We start from the raw sequence: 6,000 nt of genomic DNA, 5'->3' as shown, positions 1-6,000 counted from the left end.
GTTGTTCTGAATTTCTGTGAATTAATAAAACTCAACCTTTCTGAAATACTTGTGATTTGTCCATCAGCGGTTCTGCCTATGTAGATAAATCCTAAACTATACAATTACCTTTTCATTTTCATTTATTCTTTCAAATATTATAATTATTATTAAGGACAGATGGACATGTTCTCCACTATTACAATAGCTATTGCTGTTATACTGTAGATAGAGCTTCACGTACAGTAATGTTTACATCTACAAATCAGATCAGGAGGAGTTGAGGTTTCAGAAACGTCTGACCTTCTGGGACTTTCACACAGAACAGTTTCTAGAGTAAAAAAAAAAGCATTCAGGTGGAAACACCTTGTCGATGAGAGAGAGAGAGAAAACTCAGAACACCAAACATGAAGAACCTTAAGGTGGAACTCTTACACGACCCTGCTGGGTTTCATACATTATCTAATGTTATAGTTTTTACTACTATATCAATACTTATATCAAAAGAAAAAAATAGTCATTAACTTAAATCAATTCGTGCAAATGAAACAAAGACTTAATTATTGTCATTGTAGTGATACAACAAAATTTGTGTCTAAGTGCAGACGGTGTGTGTGTAAGCTGTACAGATTTGTTTCTGTTATAAGATGTACAGTGAAATTTTGGATTACGAGCATAATTTGTTCTGGAAACATGCTTGTATATCAAAACACTCGTATATCAAAGCAAATCTTTCTCTGTAAGAACTAATATAAATCAAAGGATTCATTCCACAATCCAAAAATATTCATACAAAAATAATTAATACAAAATATAAAGTAAAAATTAAAACAAGAAGCGTCAAGAAGCCACATGATACTTGATGATACTTGCTGCTCGTAAATCAAGACATGCTCGTTTAACAAGAATTTTTTTAAACCAGATTACTCGCAATCTGAGGGTGTACTGTATAGGTGTGGAAGAGAGAGTGGGGTTATGGAGTGTTTGATGATTCTACCAGATGATGCTATTATGGTAAATCAGTAAGGCATTAAACTGAATAGAAAAGTCTTTCTTTTACAAAATGCGGGGGCCAGAGGCAAAGAGTTCTGGAACATTCTCTAGCTTCCCACACATAGACTGAAAGGAATAAATAAAAGTCTCTTTTGCAGTGTCTGAGACAGCTTCAAATATTCATGTGGATTTTCAGAGATGTTGCTGGGCCAGACATGTGTGCAGTATTCAAAGCAGTGGGACTCAACCCTTGTCATTGGGGACCATCTGTCCTGCCGTTCTGCTCATTTTAGTGTTTCGTCTGCTCTAGTCAGAAATCAGCTAAATCAGATGTGCTGGGAGGTGAGAAAGCACTGAAATGGTCAGGGCAGTGGTCCTACAGGAGCAGACCAGTGATTTATATATATATATATATATATATATATATACATACATATATATATATATATATATATATATACATACATACACACACACACACACAGTATATACACCATGGCTCAAACGTTTGGGGTCACTTTTTAACTCCATGCTCGTTTCTGATGTTTATTTCTTTCTACACTGTAAAACAATACTAAAGGCGTTTATCCAAAACACACAATAATCTCATTTGAACAGTTGATATTGAGATGTATATCTGCTACTTCTGCTCTGTAAAGCTTCATAAGGGCTCTATTCTGAGGTGCTGGTTGTTAATCGGGGATTTCCGAGGCTGGTGACTCTAAATGAACTTCTCCTCTGCAGCAGAGCTCAGTTTTGGTCTTGCTTTCCTGGGAAGGTCTTCATGAGAGACAGTTTCATCATCATGGAGCTTGATGGGTTTTACAAACACACTCGACACAATACTGTTCTTGTGAGATATATATGGGTCAATGACGTGACGCCCCCTTTTTCTGTCCGGGTTAATTTTATTTTGCAGAAAAAACTAAAAAATACATAACAATTTCTCATCTACTTGTTATACCTTCTTTACCTACTAAACCACTCTAACTTCTCCAAATTTTTAAGTTTTTCATCATTTTTCTGCTATCCGAAGTGCCAAAACACCATATGGGGCGACCGTCCGGCCTTGACTTTAGTTAGGACAACTGGTTTAAAAACACTTTAAATCAACTTAAATATTTTTCTAGTTGGCATAATTTTAAACATGTTTTACACTCATTGACAAAACTATAAAGCATTTGCTCATATATTTCTATCATGATATACAAACAAATGTTGTCCGAATTATGTTGATTCTATCCATATCATCCGGGGCGACCATCAACAAACCACAATTTTGGGACCTTTATTTTAAAAAACATCTCAAGGATGGGATACAGCATCAGCCAGACACAAGTGAAGACCCCCTGGAAACAACTGTATAGTAAATCAGTCTCTCTCATATAGTAAGAAAAAGCTGTTTTTTAACGGCTGTGATGTCATAGTGACTTTTGGTCATCATGTGGAGCGACCACCCCAAAACTGTGAATTATAATTTTTTTCCCACAAATCTATATTTTGATGATAAATTTGATAGTGCTTTGTCACTAGAAGAAGCTAGTTTGGTTTCTGAGGCTAACTGTTAGCCTGTTATACCTGAGTAAACTTGAAAACATCATATGGGGCGACCGAGGATCATGTGGGGCGACCACTGCTGAGTGTTTTAAATGATAGATATATGTCCTATATTTGTAGTTTTCATATTCTATACATCAATTATATACATAGAGTTAATTGTTTAAGTATAATTATTTGTATATTTTATCTTTTTTTTTTTCTAAATTCAGCCATTTTCCATTCCTTTTATAGGGATAAACATTTATTTTAACTGGATAATGAAGGAGACTCTGATATTATAGAATAAACTTGTGAAATAATGGTTTTCATAAAATGAAAGGGCACTAAAGTTTATCTTTCTTCATCAGTTTATCTACTTACTGATATGAGTTCAACTAGTCTTAATGATAAAATACATAAAAATGTGAATTCTGAGATATATTACGGTCGCCCCAGATGACTTTTTTTTTATGTTTTATTAACTTAAGTGTAAAAACACTAAAATGACAATTTTTTTACTTTTCTTTATAAAGGCATGTGTACACTACATTCCAAATGTTTAGAAAATGGCCAAACATATCCATATTTTTGGTATTTTAAAATTGGCCTATTAAAAAGTCTTATCCGTCAATGATATATATATATATATATAAGAAAAAAGTACCCTGAGGAAACACCATAAAATTCCAAATACTGTATATTTGGAATTTTATGGTGTTTCCTCAGGGTACTTATTTCTTCCACACAAGGAACGTTTCCAAGTTGCCCAAAGTGTGTGAATGAATGTGTGTGGGTGTGTGCCCTTCAATGGATTGGCACCAGATGCAGGGTGTACCCTGTCTCGTTTCATTAGACATCTCCTGTAATACAAGGCTCCATGCCCTCCTGGTGAGTGAGTGAGTGGACAGAGGAGTGTAGGAGTAAATGGAGTATGTTTATTACACAGCACACTGTTTATTTTCACTCCCAAGATGTTGATTGTTTGTTGCCTGAAGAGGCGAAAACTCAAAAAGCTGCAGGTCCAACTGGAATTTGATTATGTTTAATTATCTGTGTTCATTATATTTATTAATCCTGATTAAAGATGTGTTATTTATAAGTCTATCTCACTAACTTCCTTCTTTAGCTAGCTGACGTATTTTGGGATGAGATGTCACCAAAGATCGGGACACATAAGCACAACTACAAGATGATACTGTATCATATTTTTATTCAGCGACAGAAGAAATCTCAGAAGACATTAAAAAAATCACAATAGACAAAAATCACAATGATGAACAGAATACAGTGTATAGAGAATCCTCTGTGTGGAAAACAATGTATAGTATTTTATTTCATTTCATTAATCAGTAATCTGACAGTGTTCTGATTGCAGGAATAACACACAGACAAAACACTACACATAAAGGTTATGATTTAGAATCCATAGTTTTATGAAGTAGTATAGTGCTAATTCGTGTAAAAAATTAACAAAGAAAATTGATCAGGTAAAAGAAAAAGCATGTTCCTTTTTTATTTGGAATGTTACGGTATCACCACAATTTCAATTTCAATTCACTTCCAAAAAGAGAAATTCCTATTGTGCTACCGAGTGTCAACCCAGTGCCAAGAAGCTTAAGCTCTACTTTAGAAGGACTAACTTTAACACCAGTTTCGACCCCCAGGCCCAGCTTGGCACTAAGTGGACCAGCAGAAGCTGATGCACTTGCCAGCTCAGCTTGAACCATGGCTCCTGCTTCCGAAATGTTCGCCTGAGCCGCAGCAGAAGCATTAGGACCTTTAGCTTCAGCTGAGAAGATGCTCCACTCCGCTCCAGTTCGTCCCACACCGGCCTCGACTATGGCTCCGGCTTTAGGAATGCGCTTTCCGGGTTTGTTTTCGAACCCATGAGCGTAGGTGTCCGTGTTGGAGTACAGTCCCTCAGAACATGAGACTCCTGGTCTGTCAAAGTTATCGATCAGGTGCACGATGCCCTGTTCTGAAGACACTGGAATATATATATATATATATATATATATATATATTTTTTTTTTTTTTTTTAATGTAAAAAAATACTTAAATTAGAATCCAGTGCATATATCCAGTTCAAATTAGTACATAGTGTTTTGTTTAAACCCATGCATCTTTTAAGTTAACAGAAATATCGGCACACGTGACTCATGGGTGTTTCTGTTAGATTGAGTGATTGATTGACTAAATTTGTTGTTAAAATAGAGAAGTCTATGAGAGAAATGTGAGCGTTTTAAAGCTAAGGAGAGAGCGAGGGTCATAGCCAAGTCTAGAATTTAGTAAAAGCATGATTTTATTAAATTAAAGCTAAATCGAAAAAAAACAACACATTTCTCAAAAAGAGTGTGATGTCTGCTCACCTTGATTCTCACTGCACATCTTGAAGACTGGAAGAAAAAAGAAAACAAGGGAAACACAGTGAGCTTAAAGCATAAAGCCATGTTGTGTTCTCATTCCACATATACTGTATATCGTACATATAGTGTTTGTTTGGAAGTCTAAATGGTCCTATGAAAATAAATGGAATTTTTTTTGTACTTATTTTTTTGCTTAAATTAGTTTATGTTCCAATTTCTAAGCAAAATTAATTGCATATACATAAAGTGTACTTACAATTTGCAGACAATTAATAAGTATAAATAACTAAGTAACTAAATATAAGTAAGTTATTTAATATTAAAAAAATAAATATCAGTAAGCAGTGTATTATTAACACTTTTGTAAGATTTATGTAATTTATTAATTTATTTGCACATTCATATGTTTAAATAAATGTTTCTTTCATTTTTTTTTTTATTTTGTTTATTAAATTTATATAATACCCTGGATGGATAAGGAACCATTTCCCTTTACAGGGTGCTTACTTGGAAATTCAAAATTGCAAAAAAAAAAAAATTGAATCCAAGACTTTTTTTTCTTGTGATTAATTTTTTTTTTTTTTTTTCGTTGTCATTTTTATGTTGCAAATCAAGATCAGTGAAGTAACTGTAGGATTCCTCACCTGGTAATGGGGGTCTGGGGGAAAACATGAAAAAGGGGAAAAAATATTATGAAAAAAAAAGTATAAAGAAAAAGTTTTGGAAAAATCATGGTTTGGTAACACAATGCAACACAATTTTAATATTTTCTTCAGAAAAAGGTAATATAATAAACAAATGACAAATATATTCATATGGTTTAGAGAAATTACAATCATACTCACAATTCTGACGTTATTAAGGATTCTTTAAAGAGCTGAGAGTCTTTAGCGATGGTTAAAAGCCCAACTCGTACCGAAGCCTAACTCTTTATTTAATTCGCCTCTCTTTATACGCATCAATTCTGCATGTCATCATCTCCATAATGGGAGGTGTTTTTTATTTCTGTCATTTGCTGAGCCAAATTTTTCCACTTAGTCATCAGCCTGGTGTTTTTTTGGCTGTGTTTTGGCAGAGTTGTCAAGGATTCTGCTGTATCTTAAGGAAGAGTGACTTGTTTTCT

Source organism: Clarias gariepinus, chromosome 14 (genome assembly GCF_024256425.1).
Source record: "Clarias gariepinus isolate MV-2021 ecotype Netherlands chromosome 14, CGAR_prim_01v2, whole genome shotgun sequence".
In the NCBI taxonomy this organism is placed as follows: domain Eukaryota; kingdom Metazoa; phylum Chordata; class Actinopteri; order Siluriformes; family Clariidae; genus Clarias; species Clarias gariepinus.
The sequence above is the reverse complement of the archived record's forward strand: the minus strand, read 5'-3'. Positions refer to the sequence as shown.